The sequence below is a fragment of the Hyperolius riggenbachi genome, chromosome 3, assembly GCF_040937935.1.
Source record: "Hyperolius riggenbachi isolate aHypRig1 chromosome 3, aHypRig1.pri, whole genome shotgun sequence".
Classification (NCBI taxonomy): domain Eukaryota; kingdom Metazoa; phylum Chordata; class Amphibia; order Anura; family Hyperoliidae; genus Hyperolius; species Hyperolius riggenbachi.
Window position 1 is genome coordinate 391423121 of NC_090648.1, and position 27125 is coordinate 391450245.

Genomic DNA, 27125 nt, shown 5'->3' on the forward strand with positions numbered 1-27125 from the left:
CATGGTATGGGGGGCACCAGGGGGGAGGGGTGGCCAAGCCTTCCCCTCTCCCCCGGAGCTCTTGTCCAATCCATGGACAAGGGTCTCCTCCCCCCTCCAGTGCCCCAGTAGGAGGTGGGGGTGACAATTCCCTGGGGGGGGGGTTCATGGTGGCATCTGGGAGTCTCCTTTAAGAAGGAGACCCCCAGATGCCCACTCCCTCTCCCAGGAGAAATGAGTACAGGGGTACAATGTACCCCTTGCCCATTTCTGCAAAGGGTTACATGAAATAAAAACACAACGACAAAAAAAGTATTTTATTATTCTAAATTAACCATAAATACTTACCTGTACCTTTAAAAAAAAAAGTTCCCACGCCAATATCCTTGGAAATATCCCATGCCAATATTGTCTAATCTTGCGATCTTCATTAACTTGATTAAAGATCTCCGCCGCCCCGACGCCACACACGACGCCCCCCGCACAGCTATACTAATTAGTATATACACAGCTATACTAATTGGTCTGTTAAAGAACCACTGGGGAGCATTGGAGCCAAAATTTAAAGATGCTTTTCAGCTATACACTTTAGTATAGCTGAGAAGCTCATCCTATGCGAGCGTATAGCCGCTGCCTCCCGCTGTCCTCCCTGCCTGCCTTCACCTGTCACCCTCACCTAGCCTGGCAACTGGTACACCTATGGGTCATCCGGACTTTATAGAGGAGGGGGCTGGGAGCAGATTTGGGAGCCTGGGCAGGTAAAGCGGGTGCTCTACAGCAGGTACTGAAGCTGCAGGGGGCCTGATTGACACCCTCCCCTGCACGCTGAGACACGGAGTGCTCCTTCCCCAGTGTGTGTGTGTGTGGGGGGGGGATTTTGGGCAGTGGTAACACCCCCTGCATGTGCCCGTGCACATGGCACAGTACTTGCACCTCGCCTTGACATGGCACCCACTACTCACACTTGCACACAGCCTCCACATGACAACCACTAAATCAGTGCTAGTACCCGAAGTACCTGCACTCAGAACCCACATGAGACACACAATGCCCACTTATAGCTAGCACCCAGTGCAGGCATGGCACCAAGTATTTGCACCTATGTGATACCCAGTACCTGCACCCAGCACCCGCATGTTTTATCTGCAGTAGTTCCAGCTGCACAAAGCCTCCACTTGGTGCCCAGCACCCACATCAAGCACTCACATGACATACAGTACATGCACCCAGAACTTACAAGGGACTGAATACCTGCAATCAACACCCACATGAAGCTTGATACCCACCGATACAGCCAGAATCCACATGTCACCCTGTGCCAGAACCCAGAACCCACATGGCACCCAGCAATCTGCATTTAGCACCCACATGACAACAAACACTCCACTAGCCAACCCCCATATGGTACCATGTACCCACTTGACACTCAGTATTTGAACCTAAGACCCACATGACACCCTATACCCACTTGGCACTCACATGGCATAGTACTCACATGGCACAAAGTTCCTAAGCCATTATATGCACCTAGTACCCGTACATGGTCAGCACCCAGTACCCACCCTTGGACAAACCTATATAAGACTTAAGTCACTCCCATGGCAGTCACACATCCAGACCACTCATGGCACTCCCTACTCACTCATGTCCTGCCCACTGCACCTACATGTATCCGGTACCAACTCTTGGTCTGTACCCAGCACTCGAATGGCGCCCTGTAACAATTAGCACTCATATGGGACCCACTATTGTTTATCACCATCTGCTGCTCATTCAGCACCCAATACTGCTTAGCACCCACTGCAAATCAACACCCAATAGAAACTGGACCTTGGTACTCACTGCAGCTTGACACAGACTGTACTTTGGCGCCTCAGCACCCACTGCAACTTAGCACAAACTGGACCTTTGCATCTTACCACCAACTGCATATGGGCACCCACTGCATCTTGGCACTTACTGCAGTTTTGCATCTTCTAATGCTTAGCAACCACTGCATATTGGCAACCACTTCTTCTTTGCCTGAAATGCAACTTGTGTGCCGATCAAGAGGGACAGAGGTCCCAGTAATGAAAGGTGAGTCCTACATTAGGCTCCACTGTGCCCTCTCTAAGAGTGGGCACCTATCAATGCTGATTTGAGGGTGGTGGCACCACAAGACTTGGTTGGAAGGAGACAACATCTGCCTGATACTGCTATAAAGGAAGAGAGGTGGGGGCTAAGACTGCGTAATACTGCATTCTGGAGAGGAGGTGTTACATACACAAATTAGCACAACTGATTGATTGATTAGGGCCCCTTTTTTAAATTTTAGCACCACCCCCTTGAGGATCCACTGCACGGCCCTGGGCCAATGCATAAAAGATAGGCTAATAAGCTGTTAACCTTATAAACAGAGAGGTAATCTTACCTATCTTGAACAATTTGGACCAGTTCATTAATTAAAGTATTTTATTCAAGCACATAAATTTGACAAAGCAATTCTGCACTATTGGACTCCTGGTCTCCTTTTGTCTTTTAGATGAACCTGGGGTTATTACAATCATAGGAACCATTGACATAAGCTATCCCAAACCATAGATCTCTTGTTGCAGCTGTAAATTTATCTGAGAGATCTCAGTGTATAGAGAACTTTTGAATGAAACAAGCAAGTCCTTTATACAGTATATTACTGTGAGTTAGAAAGGAAAGAACACAAAGGCCGCTGTTACTGGGCAGATTAAGGGATCTGTGTCTTGCTTTGACTGGGCTCTTGAGTGTCTGTGAGGTATCTGAATAGCAGGGAGAGTCGACAGCCTGCTCTGTATGTGGTCCCTGTATTGAGCTGTATGGAAGATCCACATTTCTTGTTGACTGCTTTGCTGGATGCTGTGCATCTGGCGCCGTCTTGGGAGGAAGGGAGCTGCCACGCATTTTTGCAAATGCAGCGCTCCCTTATTCCTTTTTCTTTGAAGTCTCCATGTCCACTGTCATGTCCTCCATCTGATCGGACATGATTGCTGGGGGAAAAGCGCTGCTGTGTGCCGCTTATGTTAGCTGAGGAGTGGAGGAGAGCTCTCAAGCATTGCTGTGTGTCCCTTATGTTAGCTGAGGAGCAAAGGAGAGCTGGGGGGCCATGATGGGGTCTGGGTGCCACACCCCGTAGTCCAGGCTAATTGAAATCTACGCCCAGTTTGGGACCTGTTATCCCTACAGGGGGGTAGATTTAAATTAGCCTTTTGGATGCTCTCAATGCATCCGCCGATCATGCCACTCCCCAGCCCCCCCCCCCCCCCCGATCCAGCCCACTCGCCCTGCTGTCAGTATGATAGCAGAGCTTCGTGAGCCAGTCAGGAGCCGATTTTCCTGGCTCCCTAACCCGTGATCACTGTGAGCCAATGAAATAGTCTCCTGACTGGCTCATGGAGCTCTGCTGTCATAGCGATTGCAGAACAGGTGGGCTTCAGCAATGGTAGAGTGGTACAAATGTCGCGAGTGACAGGTCCGTACAGTATGACATCGGTGAGCCCGTTTTTTGTACCAGTGGTCACTAGTCCTTAAGGCTCCAGAGACCACTGGTGCTCAAGTGGTTAAGTTAGTAGCCCATCCAGTAGCAAGATTTGTTTATTTAAATTTACGGTATGTATTGTAAACATATTTGTTCAGCACAAAATGATTTTTGTTGTTTGTTGTCTCCATACTTGGCTGACTCTCAGCCTGTCCCAGAAGAAGTGTCAGCATTTTGACCAGTGCTTAGTGAAATAAGAATGCTACAGGGTATACTTTTGATTCCTAGACTCAACTATTACCAGAATCAGAAATGATAATATTCACTATCTCTTGTGATATTGAGAATTATTCTTGAATAAGTGGATTTTGACAAGTTTTACGTGACTCATATCTCTCTGGCTGCAAAATAAAACATATACAGTCTTATTAAATTATAAGACTAATGGCACCCCCCAGTGGCTTCTGCAATCAAAGATTAATCTGCTCTATCAAGTTTGAGGGATGCAAGGTGATAAATCATGTCAAAATTAAATAAGTAGATGCCTTATGTTCTCTTGTGCATAGAAAAACAGGTACTGAGTATTATTCATTCAAAATGTGGATTTTATTTTCTCTTCTTGGCATGAAAAAACAAGAATTATGTTTTGTACCCTGGATTGGGTCTACAGCTCCACAGCTTGTCAGAGGCGTATCTGAATAATATGGCTCCTATGGCACCTATGGCAAACACTGAAATTTGTTCCCTCTTTGTTTAGGAAATGCCTATATTATATTGCACTTAGGTAGCCATGTGCCTCAAAATTAAATAAATACATAATCACATGCTTCCAGATAAAATATTCAAATAATTCCATGCCTCCAGATAAAAGAATCAAGTAGTCCCATGCCTCCAGATAATTCAATACGTAGTCACATGCCGCTCAACAAAAATATTAAGTAGTAACAAGAATCCAGAATAGATAAAATAATTGAGTAGTCATACACCGCCACATAAAATATTTAAGCAGCCAGGTGCCTCAAGATAAACAAACTGAAAAGCCAGGTGCGTCAAAATAAAGTAATTAAGTAGCCAAGCGCGTCCCAGTGATCCCCCAGTATTATGTAGCAAGTGGTGTCCACAGTAGGCCCCCTCTCCAGTTTAGGTAGTGACAGGTGCCCCCCAATTTAGGTAGTGACCCTCCCATTTTAGGAAGTGACATTGTAAAAAGCCCCCCCCCCCCCCGCAGTTTCAGTAGTGACAGGTGTGGACAATGTAAGTAGCTCTTCCCCCCCCCCCCCCCAGTTTAGGTAGTGACAGGTGGACCCTAGTTTAGGTAGTGACAGATCCCCCCCCCCAGTTTATTTTAAAATAAATGTTATTGATTTTGTAAATTTAACAACCCTTCCATAGGAGTCCAAAAAGCAAAATAGATCACTTAGTGAAATTACATCATATAATTGTTAGGCTTGGTGGTATATTCTCCACAGTCAGCACGTGGTGTATATCCTGACGTGAAGGAGGTACACACGCTAGCACAAGGAACCAGGATATCCCCAGTTTAGTGGAGGAGAGGACTGACTCCAACAGGAGATGTGGCGCACAGAGCAGGCATAGATCCGAACAGCCACAAACAATCCTTCCACTATAGTGGCTCAGCGCAAGGTAGCGCTGAGCACATAAACCAGAACTCAGAAGATCAGGACAGATAACAGAATGAACGCTTGCTTGACTGGTCACTGCTTAAGTGACAGCAAGCGTCCATAACAAGACAGACTGGAATGAGGCAGCCAATGCGATTGCAGCAGTGGCGTGCCTCACAAGGACAGGACAGAATAGTCGGGAAATAGAGTCAAAGAAGGCAGACGTAATACACACAAATATACAACAGGTATGATTTCCTAGCGTATTACGATTAATGCTATAAATGAAACTACAAACGACTGACTGACATATGTATATATCGGCGATAAACTGATATATGCCATAAGCAAGGAACACTAACTAAGAACTGGAGCAGGACTAGGAAGGATTTGCTACTTCTATGCAGAAGTGAGCGCAATCCACGCAAGGTAACAGGAACAGGACTGAACTAGCTAAGCACGGGTGATCACGATACCTGCAACCTACCAAAACGTGCTGGAAACTGACTGACTGAACACAGGATATAAACAGTTAGAGTACGTATATATCAGCGACACTGATGTATTAACGTAACACGAATACAAACACGCTAGTATGCGTATATATTGGCGATGAACTGATATATGATGCAAGACTAGCAAAGTAACAATTACTGATAAACAGAACAGAACTAGAAGGACTCACTGACCCCTGCACAGGAGTCAGTGCAGTCCACACGGACCAGGAACGGGGGGGCCGAGACAGAGCAACAGACTGATCTGAAACTATGATAGCCCGAGGAGCCCTGCAGGAAGCAGATCTTTATACTGAGGTCATCCAATGGGAGCAGACATGCAGATTCCCACACAGGTGAATGGTAATTATTCAATCCTGAGCTGGCCAGAACTGCAGAGCCACTGCAGATGGAATCAGCAACTAGTTTGAGTACAACCCAAACTATGCAAGCAAATGCATGTAATGACATCAAAAACTGCTTGTCTTCAGTAAAACTGCAGCCAGCAGTACATGCTGCAGACGTGATCATAACAATAATGATATTTTTTAAACCTCCATTTCACTCTCTATACCCTAAATTGTATCTAATGACTTATTGTTATTATCTATTTCATCCCTCCCCCCTCCCCTGTCATTGTTTTGTCAACAAAACCAAATAATATTGAATATCATTTTTGTTTTCGTATACATATCTCTATTTGGGTAAACATTCTCTACTCCAATGTCATACTTCGAACTTTCCCAAACTTCCCAACACTTCCTTCTGAATATAACAAGATAAATTGAAAAGGTTTCATGATTGTCTGTATCTCTTCAGTATCATAGGTATTAAGCATAACATTTTTCCAGGTCACAAAGAACCGTTTGATCTTACTTTCCTTGTTTATTTGTGCTTCTAAATTATCTAAATACATCATGTGCAAGAGTTCCTGTTTGATATCCCAGATACTAGGTAAACTAGGATATATCTATTTATTATATAACTAGTTGACCCAAGCCCGCGCACACTCCAACCCGGCTCACTGGCCCCGCCTGCAAGTCCCAAAGGCTGTCTGGGTCCATGCTGCACACATGCACAGTAGCTAAAAGCATGGACCCAGCGACACAGAGACAGGTGCACGCAGGGAGACCTGTCTCTTATTATATAGGATACCTTGCGAGCCGTAAGTAGTATTATATGGACTAATGTTGGGGCTTTTTTTAATCTATTTGTTCACCCAGATTTGTATCCCTATAATTAACATAGTTAAATAAACATACCTGAGGGATTACATTTATTTTGTATTTACAAATTGTTAATTTATATATTTTTGGACTTTAGTCTAAAAGATATTTACCTCAGCACATCCCCATAAACAATGAAAACGATCTGCATTTTGTGAGGAGCATTTAGAGCAGTATGGCTGATAATAACTAGGGGGATTTTTATATTTGATGTTAAAGGTGTACTTCACCCGGTGGATCATTTTGAAATGTGATTCCCGTCATCATTCATCTATAATTGAGCGTATCATAATTATTTCCCTCTATAATCTGTGCGCTTAGGTGCTTGTCTATTATATCCCTAGTCCATGTTGATAGGTTATGATTTACTCTCTTTTCTTTTCTCTTTTTTTACTCTTTTCTAAATAAATCCTTTCTTGTAACTCTGATAGAGATATTCTTGGTCTTTGTGGGCTGAGGAAACTCTTTCAAGTTCATTATATCGGCCATATTGCCCCCTCCCATCTCCCCCAAAAATGATTTTAATTGCGCCAAAAAAAAAAAAAAAAAAAAGTGTGAGCGCAGAATACTATGTATTTCTCTTAATTCTGAAAAGAGTACCAGAATCTATCCTCTGCTCTTCCATCCTGGTCTGGCACGCTGGTTCCTCCGCCAGCGACAGACAAAAACTCCAGAGGGTCATTAGATTAGCAGAGAGAATCATCGGGAAACCCCTCCCTCCACTTGATCTACTCTACAATTCGAGACTACACACGAGGGCGCTGAAGATAGCCATGGACCCCTCACATCCTGGCCACTGCTACTTCAGTCGCCTGCGGTCAGGGCGAAGATTCCGGGTCATCCCCACCAGGACCACGAGGTACAGGAACTCTTTTTTCCCTTCAGCAGTCAATCTCCTGAACTCCACCCACATCTCACCTCCACCCCATCCTTCTTAGACTCACAGACGCGCTTGGAACTTATGTACCGAGCCCTCATAGCCTGCCTCTACTATCTGTTGTATCTTCTTAAATGCTTATCATGTATGTCTCTTGTTTTAGTTCACTATTATTCATGTCCTTGTAGATGTTGAGCTCTGTAATGTGCCAAACCCAATTCCAGGTGTGATCCTGTCATGCTTGGCGAAATAAATGATTCTGATTCTGATTCTGAGTTATTTTTCTTGAATGACTAAAGATTCCCCAATTTGGTAATACCCTTTTTTCCCATATCAGGAAACCACTATGTACGATACTAGGCGGGAAGCCCGGATGTCCCCATAAAGGCGTATATTTAGATATGCCTCTAGGATGTGAAAACAAAGTTCGGAGTTCCTTCCATGTTACCCAGGTGTCCCTGACCATCCTGCTGTGTTTAAGTCGCATTGAAAGATCTTTGTATGATGTATGCAGCACTCCAAATTATAGTTCAAGTATATACTTATTTTACATTCCCAATCTCGGACATTTCTAAAAATACATGCCAAGTTATAAGAACGAATATCAGGCAAACCTAGGCTTCCCTATATTCGGTATTTTCAGTATTTCATATGCTATTCTAACCTTACGACCTCTCCAAAGGAATCTATTAACCTCCTTGCCGGTTATCCTGAGCTGAGCTCGGGGTAACCCACCACGGAGGATTGCTCTGGCCCTGCTGGGCCGATTTACATATTTTTTTTTTTTTAATCACGGTGACGTCATCGCAATCGTCGCCATGGCGGTGGGGGAAGCCCTAAAGGAAATCCCGTTCAGAACGGGATTTTCTTATGGGCGAGTGTGCCGGCGGTGATCGGAGGGAAGGGAGCTACAGGGAGGGGGCATCATGTAGCTAGCGCTAGGCTAGCTACATGATAAAAAAAAATGCAAAAAAACCTGCAGCGGCAATCAGAACGGCAAGGAGGTTAAAAGCTTTTTCTATTCTCTTAATATCTTTGTTTAAGCAATAATGGGATTGTTTGTAATGGGTATAGAAGTTTACCAAAACATATCGATTTAAAAACTGCTGCACTGTCCATTAAATTAATTGGGAATTTTTCCCAGGACATTAACTTTCGCTGTATATCTATAATTAAAGGCTCATAATTTAATCACTTCGCTGCCCGGGTACAGTATATCTACACTCCTTGGGACTTCAGTTCCCCGCCCGGAGCGTAGATATACGCACCCCCCACCGCTGTCCACGCTCCCGCTCGCACGTGCGTGCGCTCCCGCGATCGTGCATGCCGCTGCCCGCTTGTCCGGTGATCAATGAACAGGAAAAACCATTCCCGTTCGTTGATCTTTGTCCCCCAGCATTGATTGGCTGCTTCTATGAGAAGCAGCGCAATCATTGTGAAAAAAAAAAAAAAAAAGAAAAAGTTTCCCAGCCTCCCTGAATTTCCTGCAAGCGTACTTCCTACTCTTTCAGGACGCATTTACAAAAAATTATTGTGGCCATCTTGTAGCCAAAAAGTAAAACTACACCCAAAAACATTTTTTCACATACAAATTGTAATAGATAGCGGAGATGCCGCCGCGGCGGTGAGCGGCATGGCGGCTGTCTCCGTGTCTCAGCCGGCGGCCTCCGCCATGCAGTTACATGTTGGAGTTTTGCCCGGTCCCTCAGTTGCACATAGACTGAGGGCTACGCGCGCGCGCCAGGCGACAGGACCTTTATGCGAGTAGAAGGGGAATCAGCTGATCAGCCAGTCAGCTGACTCCAGCAGTGCTCCGGATTGGCTGAGTGACTGGGGCGGCGCTGTGGAGCGCTCTTAGTATATATAGGCAGTGGTGCTCGGATACCCCTTTTTATTATTCTAGTTTGGTCGAATATTCGAGTCGAATATTTTTTACTATTCGATTCGACCTCGGACTTCGAGCTCACTATTCGGGTCGGTATTCAAGCTCATTATTCGAGCTGACTATTCGAATTGGCCTTAAATAGCTTCCAACACTTGTTTTGAGGGTGAATGATGCAAGAAACATCTTTTTTTCCAAGTAACAACAGCAAGTGATTATGTGGGGATGTTCCTTTAAAAAAAAAAAAAGGTGGAAAGAGAAGTTGTGTCCAAAATTCTGTTCAGTACAGTGTATATACTTCTTCTTTTTCTTTTGTATCTTTTATATCTTCTTCTTCTTCTTCTTCTTCTTCTTCTATATCGTCTTCTTCTACTTCTTCTTCTTCTTCATCATCTTCTTCTTCTTCTTCTTCTTCTTCATCTTTTTCTATATCTTCTTTCTCTATATCTTCTTCCTATTATTATTTTTCTATTTCGTCTTCTTCTTTTTCTATATCTTCTTCTCCTTCTTCTTTTTCTTCTCCTTCTTCTTCTTCTTTTTCTATATCTTCTTCTTCTTCTATATCGTCTTCTTCTTCTTCACTTATTTCTCTTTTATTTTTATTTTTTTTAAAGAAATGCTGCTATTTTTGAGCGTAATAAATAGCTGGTGGCGCACGCTTGTTGGAAGCGCCATTGTATGTGCTCCCTGGCAGTGGAAACACACAGACAGCAGGAGGTAAATTCAGCAGCAGCAGCAGTAGGAGGAGGATGATTGTGTGGCAGCAGGCAGTCAAGGAGGCAGGCAGTGTGACATAATAGCCCTGGTACCTAGCGGTGATACCAGGGCGTAAATAAACACAACAGGAGGTCCCAGACAGCGGTCGTGCAGCCCACATCGTGTCCAATACACAACTGGGACAACACAGTTTTCAACCCGGGCACCTCAGAAAAATTAAACCTTTTTTTTTTAATGTTTTTTTTTGTTTTGTTTTTACAGCAAATTACACAGATGTAGCTATTGTTGGACGTAATAGCTGGTGGCAGAGTGGCAGCAGAAGATAAAATCTGTGTACCCTGGCAGTGGGAAACACAGACAGACAGACAGCAGCAGCAGCAGGAGGAATGGAGGATTAGTGTGAGTGTGGCAGCAGGTAGGTAGGCAGCGTGACATAATAGCCCTGGTACCTAGTGTTGATACCAGGGCTGTAAATAAACACATCAGGAGGTCCCAGACAGCGGTCGTGCAGCCCACATCGTGTCCAATACACAACTGGGACAACACAGTTTTCAACCCGAGCACCTCAGAAAAATTAAAAAAAATTTTTTTTTTTAATGGTTTACTTTTTTTTTTTTTTTTTACAATTACACAGATATAGCTATTGTTGGACGTAATAGCTGGTGGCAGAGTGGCAGCAGAAGGTAAAATCTGTGTACCCTGGCAGTGGGAAACACAGACAGACAGACAGACAGCAGCAGCAGCAGGAGGAATGGAGGAGTAGTGTGAGTGTGGCAGCAGGTAGGTAGGCAGCGTGACATAATAGCCCTGGTACCTAGCGTTGATACCAGGGCTGTAAATAAACACAGCAGGAGGTCCCAGACAGCGGTCGTGAAGCCCACATCGTGTCCAATACACAACAGGGACATCACAGTTTTCAACCCGGGCACCTCAGAAAAATTAAACCTTTTATTTATTTATTTTTTTAAAGGTAAATACAGGCAGCAGGGGCAGCTATTGTTTGACGTAATAGCTGGTGGCAGAGTGGCAGCAGAAGGTAAATCTGTGTACCCTGGCAGTGGGAAACACAGACAGACAGCAGAAGGGCAGTACACAGCTGCCCACTGTAGATGTAAAATGTGTGGCTGCAGGCGACGTAATAGTCAAAGTGAACCAGGCTGGCTTAGTGAGCAGGAGCCAGGAGGTGGTAAAGGGTGGTAAGGCACATTAACGATGGTTCTTCCGGCAGCCAGTTCATGTCCCCCTCTCGCCGACAACAGGGGCCAGGAACTCGCCTTCCACCCACGCCTGGTTCATCTTGAGAAACGTCAGTCTGTCCACAGACTTGTGAGACAGACGTGAGCGTTTCTCGGTGACCACGCCACCAGCTGCACTGAAGCAGCGCTCGGAAAGCATGCTGGAAGGGGGGCAGGACAGCACTTCCAGGGCGTACTGCGCCAGCTCGCTCCAGATCTCCAGGCGCTTGACCCAATACTCCATGGGATCAACAGGGGCATCGCTGTCAAGCCCGCTGTAGGACCCCATGTAGTCAGCCACCCTGCGGGTCAGGCGCTGGCTGTGACCGGAGGAGGATGCTGCTGCATGCACCTCCTCTCTTGTCACTGCTGCCGGAGCCTCTACAGTCCTGTAGAGCTCGTTGCTGAGAGACAGCAGGTCTGTGGGGCGCTTGCTGCTGGATGCAGGCACCTACTGCTGCCTCTGTGCTGGCTGTGGCTGGACAGTGGGGGTGGAAGGCTGGGGCAAGGCTTCCTCCAAGCGCTCAACAAGGGCCTGCTGCAAGCTCCTTATTTGTTGCGCTGGCTTTCCTCCTGCAGGCGGCAGGAACTGGCTCAACTTCCCCTTGAGGCGCGGGTCCAACATCATGCTGATCCAGATGTCCTCCCTCTGCTTCATCTGGATCACCCTGGGGTCCTTGCGCAGGCACGTCAGCATGTGCGCTGCCATTGGGAAGAGGCGGCCACGTGTGCTGGCACATCGACGGCAGTGCTGTCCTCATCCTCCTCCTCTGTCTCCTCAGCCTCATCCTCTCTCCACCCCCGCACCAACTCAGCTGCGCTGTGCTGATCCCCCTCATCAGCAGCAAGGTCAGGGACCTCCACAAAGTCCTCCTCCTCCTCCCCCTCAGAGGTGGACTGTGCAGCTGCATGCCGCTCCTGCTGGGCCAAGGCTGCCGCTCCCTGTTCCAGCAAAGCATCGAGGGCCCTGTTCAGCAGACAAACCAGGGGCACCCACTCGCAGACCATAGCATGGTCCCTGCTCACCATGTTAGTGGCCTGCAGAAAGGGAGCCAGCACTAAGCACACCTGCTGCATGTGCCTCCAGTCGTCATCGGCGATGATGGACGGGATGTTGCTGGTCTTGTCCCTTTTCTGAGCGGCGGAAACAGTGGCCAGGGCAAGGTACTGGTTGACAGCGTGCTTCTGTTCAACCAGACGCTCCAACATCGCCAGGGTGGAGTTCCAGCGAGTTGGAACGTCAAGGATCAGCCGATGGCGTGGCAGCTCCAGCTCCTTTTGCACGTCTTCCAGGTTCGCACAGGCTGCAGCCGAGCGCCGGAAGTGACGCACAACATTCCTTGCCATTTCCAGCAGTTCGCCCATCCCCTGGTAGGTGCGCAAGAACTTCTGCACCACCAGGTTCAGCACGTGGGCAAGACAGGGGATGTGGGTCAGGTTTCCCCTGTCAATTGCGGCAACCAGATTGGCCCCATTGTCGGCCACCACCTCTCCGACTCTGAGGCCTCTGGGGGTCAGCCAAATCCTCTCCTGCTCCTGGAGTTTGGCCAACACATGGGTTGCCGTCAGTTTGGTCTTCCCAAGGCTGACCAACTGCAGCAGCGCTTGGCAGTGGCGGGCCTTCACGCTGCTGCTGAGGCGGGGGGTTTTGCCAGGTGTGCCGGAGGTTGGCAGAAGATCGGAGGAACCTGCTGCAGTTCCCCTGACCCTGCGGGGTAGCACCACCCACTGTGTTGCTGCTGCTGCTGTGCCCGCTGCTGCTCTCCCATCCTCACCCCCTTCCACCAAGCTGACCCAGTGGACAGTGAAGGACAGGTAGCGGCCTGTCCCGAAGCGGCTGCTCCAGGAGTCCATGGTGACGTGGACCCTTTCACCAACCGCGTGCTCCAGCCCTCGCTCCACATTGGCCATCACAAAGCGGTGCAGTGCAGGAATGGCCTTGCGGGCAAAGTAGTGTCTGCTGGGGAGCTGCCAGTCTGGGGCTGCACAAGCAAGCAGCGCACGCATGTCGCTCCCCTCCTGCACGAGCGTGTACGGCAGGAGTTGGGAGCACATGGCCCGTGCCAGCAAGCCGTTCAGCTGCGTCGGCTGCTGGGAGGCAGAGCCCTAACCACCCCCTGGAAGGACTCGCTCAAAAGGCTCTGGTGTGGCCTTTTGCCAGCACGGGAATCAGCGGACACAGCAGAGGAGGCCACTGAGGACTGGCTGCCAGAACAGGCCTCAGTGTCGGCGGCAGGAGTTGCAGAGGGGGGAGGAGCAGTGCGTTTCCGCACTCCTGCTGGTGCTGCTGGAGGAGCAGGAGGGCGGGTGGCTGCTGTTGCTGCTGCTGCTGCTGAAGGCTGTGCAGTGATGGGTGTGGTGCCACTGCCAGCACCAGATGTCTTCAGCCTCTGGAACTCCTCATGCTGTTGGAAATGTTTAGCAGCAAGGTGGTTGATGAGCGAGCTGGTGCTGAACTTTAAGGGGTCTGCACCTCTGCTCAACTTCCGCTGACAGTGGTTGCAAGTGGCGTACTTGCTGTCAACTGTGGGCATTGTGAAAAATCGCCAGATTGGTGACAAGAACAACCCCCTACGGCCTGGAGCCGCTGCTGCCGCCTGTCTCCCTGTGGTGGTTGGGGGGGGGGGGGGGCTTGGGTGCGGCTGGTGGTGGTACTGGCAGATGCTGCTGCTGCTGCTGCTGCTGAGCCTGAGACACCAGCAGGCTGTGGGACCTGCCTACTGCTGCCAATGCTTGCAATGAAGCGCCTCCTTGCAAGGCCCACAAGCGCATCCTCCTCCTCCTCAGAGCTACTGATGATGACATCCCCAGGTGCTGGTGGTGGCGGCACCCAGTCTTTGTCCGTCACCACGTCATCATCATCATCATCATCCTCCCTCTCCTGAAACATGTCCTGCTGGGATGATGACCCCCCAAACTCCTCTCCTGATGCATGGATGGGCTGCTTGACTGTCGCCACAGTCTTGCTGTCCAATCCCTCATCCCTCAAAGTGCCCATCAGCATCTCCTCCTCCAAAATCGCCAACAACAGCAGCCAATTGACTCATGATGCCTGGGGTCAAAAGACTGCTGAATGACAGATCGCCAACTGACGGTGAACTGGCCTCCTCCCCAGGCCCTGCTGGGCGGCTGCTGCGAACAGGGGTGGTGGTGGTGAGGGTGGAGGCCTTGGATGCAGAGCTGATGGCGGGCTGCTCATCCTCCGTCATCAGTTGCACCACAGTGGCTGCATCCTTTTCCTCAATGGGACGTTTCCGACCCGGCTGGAGGAAAATAGGAGCAGGTACTACACGCTGCTGCTGCTGCTGTGTCTCTACAGTGTGAGTTGCTCCTGCTGGGCTGCGCCCAAGGCGTCCATGGCCAGTAGCTATAGGAGGAATGTTAGCCACTGACGCAGCTGCTGCTGCTGCAGAACTGTGCATGGTGGCGCGGCCGCGGCTTGCCACAAAGCTGCTCCCTCTCCTCTTGATTCCCTTGCTGCCCTTCCCCTTGCCCAAACCGCGCTGGCTGCCACTTCCAGACATCTTAGATGTTTTGGGCGTAAACAAAAAAGTTTTTTAAAAGGGCGGGTGAAAAAGTGGGGTACTTTAATGGAGTGGGTTGGTGGGTGAGGTGACACTAATCACTAAGTGATTAGATCGCTAAGTGATTACTAGTACAGTACTAATACAAAATACAATAATTCAGTAATCAGTATAAGTGTGAACAGGGAGTGTGTCCCCTAGTACACTAACTAGAAAATACAATAATCAGTAGTAATCAGATTAAGTAGAAGGAAATAGACTGTGTGTACTGAGTGCACGCACACACACACGCAGGAGCTAGCCTATGAACAGTGACTGAGTGTCCCTAGTACAGTAAGTACTAGTAACAGTAAGTAGTACAACTAGAATTTACAATAAGTAATCAGAAGGAAATAGAGTGTGTGTACTACTGTACAGACAGTGCACGCACCGCACACACACACGCAGGAGCTAGCCTATGAACAGTGACTGAGTGTCCCTCCCTAGTAGTAAGTAGTAAGTAAGTGTACAACTAGAAATTACAGTAATCAGTAGTAATCAAAAGGAAATAGAGTGTGTGTACTGTACACACAGTGCATGCACACACACACGCAGGAGCTAGCCTATAAACAGTGACTGAGTGTCCCTAGTAGTAAGTAGTAAGTAAGTACAACTAGGAAATTACAATAATCAGTAGTAATCAGAAGGAAATAGAGTGTGTGTACTGTACAGACAGTGCACGCACACACACACGCAGGAGCTAGCCTATGAACCATGACTGAGTGTCCCTATTAGTAAGTAGTTAGTAAGTACAACTAGAAATTACAATAATCAATAGTAATCAGAAGGAAATAGAGTGTGTGTACTGTACAGACAGTGCACGCGCACACACACGCAGGAGCTAGCCTATAAACAGTGACTGAGTGTCCCTAGTAGTAAGTAGTTAGTAAGTACAACTAGAAATTACAATAATCAATCGTAATCAGAAGGAAATAGAGTGTGTGTACTGCACGCACACACGCAGGAGCTATGAACAAACAGTGACAGTGAGTGTCCTAGTACAGTTACTACAAAATACAATCACTCAGTAGTAAAGGACAGCAGAAACACTGGTATAATAAACTAACAGAGGACAGGAGGACAGCTGCCCACACAGGCAAGGCCCTGAGGCCTAAAGCAGTGTAAGCTTGCCTGCAGCAGCTGTCTGTCTCTATGTAACACACAAGCTACTAACTAAAATACAATGTCTATCTAACTAACAACAATATAGGTGTGTATAGGAGGTGTATGTGAGCAAAAACGCTAGGTAATTGACCACAATAGAGCTCTTGCTAAGCCAAAGCACAAAGGAGCAGATCTATCTCTGTACAAAGTCAGGCAAGGATGGAAAAACGGAACATGGCGGCCGCTATTTATAGGGTAGGGGCTGGCCAGGGTCCCCCTCTGTGATTGGCTGCCGTCAGAGGGCCTGGGAGCCTTCTGATTGGCTCTAAGGACATCAATCTGGGCTATGACGCTATTCGAGCTCGGTATTCGAGCTCGAATAGCGCTGTTTGCTCGAATAGCTCGAATAGTGAATGGGCTATTCGAGTTCACTCGAATAGCCCATTCGAATAGCTGCAGCTATTCGAGCTCGGTATTCGAGCTCGAATAGCTGAAAAAGAGCTCGAATATTCGAGCTACTCGAATATTTGAGCTCTGCTGAGCACCCCTGTATATAGGACCTGCCTGTCAGTTGCTCTTTGTCTGCTGTTGCAAATGCTACGTGTTAGCACTCAGACCTTAGTCAGATCCCAAAGTGTGCTAGAACCAGCTGGAGCTGGGGATCCACACTTAGCCAGATTCTCTTGATAGCTTAAAGTACTAATTGAATTGTATTATTTGTTATGACCCTCTGCTAGCCTCGACTACTCTTCTGCCTACTGATTCTGTGCCTATGCCTATCTGATCCTGTTGCCGACTCAGCTTGTACCTTACTCTGATTCAGTCTTCTGTCTTTGTACCGTATCTGTCCGTGTGTTGCCGAATCTGCTTGTCTGACTCTCCTGCCCTCACCAGTGAGCTTAGTTCTGGTGAGGGATTCTCAGTATAGTAATCACCTGCTCCTCAGGTTGATAGCTACAGTACAGTCTGAATCACCCACTCCTCGGGTGATAAGTACCTTCTGTTTTACTGTGCATCACCCGCTCCTCGGGTGAAACGATCACTAATTCATCTGCATCTCCAGCCTGCTGGAGTACTGATTACAGTGTTCTATAGAGATACCTCCCTCTACCAGCTCCTCTGGGAAAATGGGTATCTCTATCTATATTTACTGTTGCACCAAACTTATCTTACACCTGGTTGTCCTGTGTCTTGCTATACTCGCATTATTGGTGATTCTGCAGATCACCACATAATCAGGTATAGCATCTGTATTATTGGCGATACTGCAGATCACCAATAATCAGAAAATCTGTCCTTGCTGACACCAATCGTTAGAGAACAGCAGACCAAACATTATGTATGCACTGCGTAGTCAGGTTGAAGTCCTGACCACCACGGTAAACAATCTTACCGGGGTGATCAATACCCAACAGACTCAGATCACTCAACTGTCTGGGATAGTTCAGGTACTTCAAACGACTATTGATACAGTGCGATCCCCTTCAGTAACGGACCTTCGCATTTCCGTACCCGAAAAGTTTTCTGGACATAGATCTGACTTTCAGAATTTCAGAAATCGTGTGCTATCCTATTTTGAGTTGAGGCCTAATCTGTCAGGATCTGAGAACCAGAGGGTAACGTTTATAAAGACCCTTTTGTCAGGAGATTCACAAACATGGGTATATAGTCTGCACGCAGAGCATGAGGCTTCATCCTCAGTTCAGGAGTTTTTTAAGGCCATGGCCGTTATTTACGATGATCCGGATATTGCTATCACGGCTGAGAGGAAATTAAAGACTATCAGGCAGGGTCATAATCCGGTGGAGGTTTATGCCGCAGAGTTTAAGAGGTGGGCTGTATCAGCTAGATGGGGAACGTACGCGTTATTAGACTGTTTCCTGTCGGGATTGTCCGATGCAGTTTCTGATCTGATGCTAGGGTATCCTGAGCCTAAATCCCTAGACGAGGCAATTTCATTGGCGGTGCGGGTTGATCGCCGCCTTCGCTATCCAAAACTAACCCGTGGGAAAAACGCTGTAAGACCTATTCCCTATGCCTCTTCTCCACCCTCGTCACCACAGGACGAACCGATGCAAATCGGTCATTCTAGGTTAACGCAAGTGGAAAAGAATCGCAGAAGGTCAGAAAGACTCTGTCTATATTGTGCTGAGGAGGGTCACATTGTCCAGAATTGTCCTAAAAAGTCGGGAAACGCTGCCGCCTAGGTGTAGTCAGAGGTAATACCCTTGGCGAGCCGTTGGTACCTCTTAATAATAACCGCTTGCTCCTCCCTTGCTCCATTACCTGGGAGGGTCGGGCCACGGCCACAGAGGCATTTGTAGACTTCTGCAGCCAATTTTATAGATTATGACTTTGTCAAAAAATTTATGGATTTCGTTACTCCCGTTAGACCGTCAGATTCTGATCACAGCGGTAAATGACTCTCCGTTACAGTGTAGACAGCCTCTTTCCCAGACTCCCTTGTTGTTGTGTAAAATAGGGGTTCTACCTAAGGAGAAACTACAGTTCTTTGTCCTGCAAATGGCAACCTCTACCATAATCCTCGGTATGCCCTGGTTGCAACTACACTCCCCTCAGATCGACTGGGCTTCAGGTCAGCTACAGAGCTGGTCAGCCCATTGTCATCATCATTGTTTGGAAAAAGTTGCTGTTTGTGCCACCAAGGTTCAGGTGAAAGGGGTGCCAGTGCAGTACGCAGAATTTTCGGAGGTGTTTTTTTTTTACGTATCCTGAAAAAGTCTCTGCTGTATTGGAGTGGCCTCAACCTGTAGGATTGAAGGCACTCCAAAGATTTCTGGGCTTCGCCAATTACTACAGGAAGTTCATCAAAGGGTTTTCTTCTGTAGTGTCACCCCTCACCAACCTTACCAAGAAAGGGGCTGACACTTACCATTGGTCAGCAGAGGCACAGTCTGCCTTTGCTACGTTAAAAAAGTTATTTTGTTCTGCTCCCATTTTGAGACACGTGGATGTCACCTTCCCCTTCATTGTTGAGGTGGATGCATCAGAGATTGGGGTTGGGGCTGTGCTGTCTCAGCGCTCTGGCCTTCAAGGCAAACTACATCCCTGTGCCTTCTTTTCTCGTAGGTTCTCTCCAGCCGAGAGGAACTACGTTATCAGCAATCGGGAGCTCTTGGCCATTAAATTAGCCTTTGAAGAATGGCGCCATTGGCTTGAAGGGGCAGAACATACGATCACGGTCTATACTGATCATAAAAATTTGGAGTACATCGAAGGGGCCAAAAGACTTAGCTCCCAACAGGCTCGCTGGTCCTTCTACACCGGGAAGTAAGAATGTCAAAGCAGATGCATTATCTAGGTGTTTTGAGCCCGAGACAGTTCAGCCATCAACCCCTGAGACCAGGATTGGGCAGTTACCCTAGGGCCTTACCAGCAGGATATCCCAGAAGGGAAGCCCGAGGGGGTTCTGTTTGTGCCACTTTCCTTTCGCTTACAACTCCTACAATTGTTTCACGCCCATAAGAATGCAGGGCATCCCGGGGCTGCTCGAACTCAGGACCTACTGGCCAGATGTGTATGGTGGCCTTCTTTGGCACTTGATTGCAAAGCGTTTGTGAGAGAGTGCTCTGTGTGTGCCAGAAATAAGCCCTCTCGTCAAGCACCAGTAGGTACGCTACAGCCTTTGCCAGTGCTAAGTGAACCATGGACTAATTTGTCTATGGACTGTGTAGGAGAACTCCCCAGGTCTGAGGGCAAGATTGTCATCTGGGTGGTAGTTGATAGTTGGTAGCTCAGTAAAATGGCTCATTTCGTCCCACTGAAAGGATTCCCCTCGGCCCAGGAATTGGCTGATCTTTTCATCCAGCACATTTTCCGTCTGCATGGCATTCCGGAGAATGTGGTGTCAGATAGGGGAGTCCAGTTTGTGTCTAAATTCTGGAGAGCCTTTTGCCACCAGCTCAGTATGGACCTGTCCATTTTCATCAGGCTACCACCCACAGACCAATGGACAGACCGAAAGGGTTAACCAGTCCCTGGAGCAATTTCTCAGGTGTTATGTGGCAGATGCACAGTCAGATTGGGTAAAGTTCCTGCCATTTGCAGAATTTGCACATAATAATCGGAAGAGTTCCTCTTCAGGTTTTTCTCCTTTCCAGGTGGTTTCAGGGAGATCTCCCAAATGTTCTCCAATACCAGTGGCATTTTCTTCTTTTCCAGCTCTAGAGGATTGGCAAAGGGCATTAACCTCCTTAGCGGTAACCCCGTGTGTGACACGGGGTAATCCGCCGGATGGTGCCGCTCAGGCCCTGCTGGGCCGATTTACATAATTTTTTTTTTGCTGGACGCAGCTAGCACTTTGCTAGCTGCGCCAGCACACTGATCGCCGCCGGCCCGCGCCCGATCGCCACTATCCGGTGCGGCGCGCGGCCCCATCAGTGCCAGGCAGCGCCAAGGGGTGGATCGGGTCTCTCAATGACGTCCCGACGTCGCTGACGTCGGTGACGTCATCCCGCCCCGTCGCCATGGACGGGATTTCCTGATCAGAGATCGCCGAAGGCGATCGAAGCGGGCGGGGGGATGCCGCTGAGCAGCAGCTATCATGTAGCGAGCCCTGGGCTCGCTACATGATTTAAAAAAAATAATTTTTTTTTAAAAACTGCTGCGCTGCCCCCTGGCGGTATTTTTCATACCGCCAAGGGGGTTAAAGGAGATTTGGGTGCTAGTTAAAGAGACTCTGTAACATCAAAAAGATCCCCTGGGGGTACTCACCTCGGGTGGGGGAAGCCTCGGGATCCTAATGAGGCTTCCCACGCCGTCCTCTGTCCCACAGGGGTCTTGCTGCAGCCCTCCGAACAGCCGGCGACAGACCCGACTGTTAATTCAATATTTACCTTTGCAGGCTCCAGCGGGGGCGCTGTGGCTGCTTTCGGCTCGGAACTAGACGGAAATACCCGATCTCCGTCGGGTCCGCTCTACTGCGCAATAGAGCAAACCCGACGACGATCGGGTATTTCCGCCTACTTCGGAGCCGACAGCCACCAGAGCGCCTGCGCAGGAGCCGGGAAGGTAAATATTTACATCGCCGCTGTATGGAGGGCTGCAGCGAGACCCCCGAGGGACGGAGGATAGCGTGGGAAGCCTCATTAGGATCCTGAGGCTTCCCTCACCCGAGGTGAGTACCCCCCAGGAGACATTTTGATGTTACAGTTCCTCTTTAAAAGGAATCTGGGGAAAGCCTTCCAGACTCAGAAAAAACAGGCGGATAAGAGGCGGTCTGTAGAGTGGAAGTTTTCCCCAGGAGACATGGTGTAGGTGTCTACTCGGCATCTGGCGTTAAAGCAACCATCACCTAAGTTAGGACCCAGATTTGTAGGCCCATATCCTGTGTCCAGAAAGATTAATGATGTGACATATGTGATTGATCTCCCAGCTAGCATGAGAGGTGTGAGATAATTTCATGTTTCTTTGCTGAAGCCTGCCGTGCATCTGGATTCCTCTCTCGCACCCCCTGTGATGATTGACGGCCAACCTGAGTATGACATCGATAAGATTTTAGATTCTCGATTGGTGCAGAATTCTGTACAGTACCTGGTCCATTGGAAGGGGTATGGCCTGGAAGAGAGAACTTGGGTGCCGGATTGCCGCATGCATGCCGAGGAGCTAAAAAAAGAGTTTTACAAGTTACACCCTGAGAAGCCGTGTAAGAAGTATCCGGGGTCCACTCCTCAGGAGGGGGGTACTGTAATTGATAGCGGAGATGCTGCCGCGGCGGTGAGCGGCATGGCGGCTGTCTCCGCGTCTCAGCCGGCGGCCTCTGCCGCGCAGTTACATGTTGGAGTTTTGCCTGGTCCCTCAGTTGTACATAGACTGAGGGCTACGCAGGCGCGCTCCAGGCGACAGGACCCTTATGCGAGTAGAAGGGGAATTAGCTAATCAGCCGGTCAGCTGGCTCCAGCAGTGCTCCGGATTGGCTGAGTGACTGGGGCGGCGCTGTGGAGCGCTCTTAGTATATATAGGACCTGCCTGTCAGTTGCTGTTCATCTGCTGTTGCAAATGCTACGTGTTTAGAGATGAGCGTAATGACGTAATTACGATTTCGTGAAATTTCGCGTAATTAGTGTAATTACGATTATGGTCGTAAGTACATAATCGTAATGAAGAAGGATTTCACGAAATTTCGCGTAAGCGTAATTTTCGCGTAATTTTCGCATTACAGTGGGTATTACGAAATTAATGCGTATGGCCATGCTCCCAAGCGGAAAAGTTGACGCATGGATCAATGTTAGGTAGCCGCCGACTTTAAGGGTTAATAGCAAAGCCCCCTTAAATGCTAAGAGCCTCAAATTTGGAGAGTATATTAAGGAGATCAGAAGGAATAAGAGGGAATTTTTTTTTTCCAAAAAGACCTTATAGTTTTTCAGAAAATCGATGTTAAAGTTTCAAAGGAAAAATGTATACATTTAAAAACCCGCCGACTTTAACGGTTAATAGCAAAGCCTGCTTAAAGTTTAGGAACACTAAATTCCCGGGATTCCGAGGATATTGCGAGGGATCATTTATTTAAAGGGACAGGTAAGTATTAATGGTTAATTAAGAATATTAAAGGACTTTTTTCGTGGTTATGTTTTGTGTTCAATTAAAATACTTTTTCTAAGTGTTTGTGTGTTTATTTACTTTTAACTCTTAAAGGAAATGGGTAAGGGGTACAAGTACCTCTATACTCATTTCTCCTGGGAGGGGGGGTGGGCATCTGGGGGACCCCTTTTTAAAGGGGACTCCCAGATTCCACCATGAACCCCCCCCCCCCCCCCCAGGAAATCGCGGCCTCCACCGCCCATCGGAGGTGGAGAAGAGCCCCTTGTCCTTGGATTGGACAAGGGCTCGGAGGGGGAGGGGAAAGCTTGGCTGCCCCTCCCCTTCCGAGACCCCCCAATCCATGGACCATGCGGGCTGGTATAGTCAGGGTGCGGAGCCCCACGCGGCCGGTGCTCCGCATTCTGGCTATCCCAGCCTGCATGGGGGACAAGGGGTTAAAGAGGTCTGGGAGGGGGGACCCCACGTCGTTTTTTTTATATTTCCCACACTCAGAACGAAGTAAGTAAAACTCTTCCCACTTGGGGGAATCTATGAAAATAATACACTATTGTTACCTGTGCAAAAAAAAACTGTCATTTTCCGCATTTGAAAGACATTTTCCCCCTTGAAACTTAAAAATCGATTTTCTCAAAAACTATAAGGTCTTTTTGAAAAAAAATGTTTTCCTCTTATTCCCACTGATCCCCTTAATATACCCTGGGAATTTGGTGTTCCTAAACTTTAAGCAGGCTTTGCTATTAACCGTTAAAGTCGGCGGGTTTTTAAATGTATACATTTTTCCTTTGAAAATTTAACATCGATTTTCTGAAAAACTATACGGTCTTTTTGAAAAAAAAAATGCCCTCTTATTCCTTCTGATCTCCTTAATATACTCTCCAAATTTGAGGCTCTTAGCATTTAAGGGGGCTTTGCTATTAACCCTTAAAGTCGGCGGCTTTTTTATACTGGAGCGTAATGGTTTAATGCGAAATTACGGTATGGTTTAATGCGGTATTACGGTATGAACGAAACGCGAAATTACGCGTTGAAAATTACGCTTACGGCATTTTCAATTACGATTTTAATGGCAATTACGCTACCGTAATTTCGCATCGTAATCGCAAATTTCGCATGCATAATTATAGTAATGCGAAATTACGAAAATTTTGGCTCAACTCTATACGTGTTAGCAGTCAGACCTTAATCAGATCCCAAAGTGTGCTAGAACTAGCAGGAGCTGGGGATCCACACTTAGCCAGATTCTGTTGATAGCTTAAAGTACTAATTGAATTGTATTATTTGTTATGACCCTCTGCTAGCCTCGACTACTCTTCTGCCTGCTGATTCTGTGCCTATGAATATCTGATCCTGTTGCCGACTCAGCTTGTACCTTAGTCTTCTGTCTTTGTACCGTACCTGTCCGTGTGTTTCCGAATCTGCTTGTCTGACTCTCCTGCCCTCACCAGTGAGCTTAGTTCTGGTGAGGGATTCTCAGTATAGTAATCACCTGCTCCTCAGGTTGATAGCTGCAGTACAGTCTAATCACCTGCTCCTCAGGTTGATAGCTGCAGTACAGTTTTAATCACCTGCTCCTCAGGTTGATAGCTGCAGTACAGTCTTAATCACCTGCTCCTCAGGTTGATAGCTGCAGTACAGTCTTAATCACCTGCTCCTCAGGTTGATAGCTGCAGTACAGTCTTAATCACCTGCTCCTCAGGTTGATAGCTGCAGTACAGTCTTAATCACCTGCTCCTCAGGGTTGATAGCTGCAGTACAGTCTTAATCACCTGCTCCTCAGGTTGATAGCTGCAGTACAGTCTTAATCACCTGCTCTTCAGGTTGATAGCTGCAGTACAGTCTTAATCACCTGCTCCTCAGGTTGATAGCTGCAGTACAGTCTTAATCACCCGCTCCTCAGGTTGATAGTTGCAGTACAGTCTTAATCACCTGCTCCTCAGGTTGATAGTTACAGTACAGTCTGAATCACCAGCTCCTCGGGTGATAAGTACCTTCTGTCTTACTGTGCATCACCCGGTCCTCGGGTGAACCGATCACTAATTCATCTGCATCTCCAGCCTGCTGGAGTACTGATTACAGTGTTCTATAGCAGTAGGAGAACAGAGGCGCCAGCAGGATAAAAGTGGATAAAAACTTTAAAATTTGCTGGGAGGAAGCGGTGGACTTACCTCCATAAAGCAGACATGAAAGACTGTCTGAATAGTAGTCACATTTATTAATTAGTACCTCAAAACAGTGCAACGCGTTTCGCAGGCCCAGCCCACTTCATCAGGCAATAAACATGGGGACAAGACTGTAGACAAGAGACAGTACATTATGCTATAGTAAATTCTGCAAATTTGCATATCAATATATTGCATATCATAAAGCATACCATATGAAAGAAATTGCTTCGTGGAGATGGCATAAAAGAGTTGGGTGTGCAAGTAAACAATAGGGGGTAGAGGCTATGGTGCTCGTGATAGTAATGGGCTAAGGGGTGTTATTTTAAACATATTTGCAATGAGTGGTATTGATAATGGAAAAGGGTATATGTCAGCCAGGGCCGGAGCTACCATAGGAAAAAATAGGCAGATGCCCCAGGGCCCCAGAGCCTTTAGGGGCCCCCAAGTGGTCCCTCCCCCATCTGAACTGTTGCTCCCCAGGGACACTGCAGAGTCTGTTAAGTTGGGGGATGATTGGGGGAGGGTCAGCAGCCAGCTCAGGGGCCCAGGAGGGAAATTTGGCTGCAACAAAGGGCCTCTAATGACGCTTTTTGGTCGGGGTGGTGTCTGTTGGGGGGCCCCCAGGCTAATCTTGCCCATTGTTACTTGAACCGGCCCTGATGTCAGCAAGAGTTATGGGTAATAGAGCATTGAGAAGAGAACAGGGGGCCAGAAATACAGGGTAAAGTGTGCAAATAAAATAACATAAAGAACTCACCAGAATTTCAGCAGTAGCCAGTGTAGTGCCTCAGTGAAGTGGTGAGGATGCTCAACTCCTTATATATACAGGTTCTTGATAAAAGGGCCAATTAGATGTATGGGAGGTGTTGGGTGGGTGGGGTTAGGGTGAGTGTGCGAGCAGCCAATGGGCTATCGCCACCTGTGTTCAGTGAGTTGGGTTTTTGGGAAGGGGGGGTGGGGTTAGGGCGGGCTTGTGAGTAGCCAATGGGCTCTCGCCACCTGTGTTCGGTGTATTGGGTAGTTGGGGGGCGGATACAGGTATCATGGTTACCAAATGTGCAGCTGAATAGTGTACTAGCTGAATAGAGTACTGCTTAAGGGCACTGCCTTTGACATTGGAGACGAGGGTTCAAATCCCGGCCGGGGCAGAATCTACTCAGTGGTGTTTGGATGCTGTAAATGGGCAAAATAATAAATTAAGTAAAAAAGTATATGCAAAGGTCTTTTTCAAGATTTAAATAAATATGATTATTCGATCCAGTGGGAATATAATTAGTACTAGCCGACCCGCGGCATAGCATACGCCGCATAAGAGGGTAGAGGGCAGGAAGGGGGTATTGGGTACAGCGGTGGGGAGGGGGGTTGGACCCCCCCTCAACTGGGTCCCCCATGTGCACTCCCCCTCCAGCTTAAGCTCAGCAGGAACCCCCCCTCACCTTGGTCCCCCATGTGCACTCCCCCTCCTGCTTAAGCACAGTAGCAGCCACCACTATTAGTAAGAGGCAGCGGGCGGGGATGACTCACCTCTTCCGTGTTCCATCGTGCGTTCCACTGTCGTCACTTCCTGCAATGCCGCACACTGTATTGGTGTAATTTGCCTTTTTAAAACAGAAGGAAATCTGCAATAATTCAGCTATAAGCGAACATTTGTGGTTACCCACAATGCACTGCTACTAAATATGAAAATTACCCATTTTCCCCCTTGGTAAGCCAAGCAAGCATCCAGAGCCGTTGGTGTATAGCAAGCATATAGCTTTACATTTTACACAGTCATATCAAACCCACATGTAGACAGCCTGTTTCAGACTTTTGGTCCTCATCAGTACATGACAGGGAATGATACGGCTGTATGAGATAGGGCTTGGACCAGTACAACAGAGTAACCAAGCAGCTCAGGGTGACCCAAACCACTCGTAATGTATAGGGAGATAAAAGGGACCAAAAAAGACCTCCTACTAAAAAAAGCAAAGCTAGGTGTAATTTGCCTTCCTAAAACAGAAAGAAATATGCAATTACTCAGCTATAAGTGAACATTTGTGATCACCCACAATGCACCGCTACTAAATATGCAAATTATTCCTTTTCACCCTTAGTAAGCCAAGCAAGCCTATAGCTTTAAGTTTTACACAGTCATATCAAACCCACATGTGACAGCCTATTTCAGACCTTTGGTTCTCATCACTACATAGGCTATCATTCATAAAGCATTTCCGCAT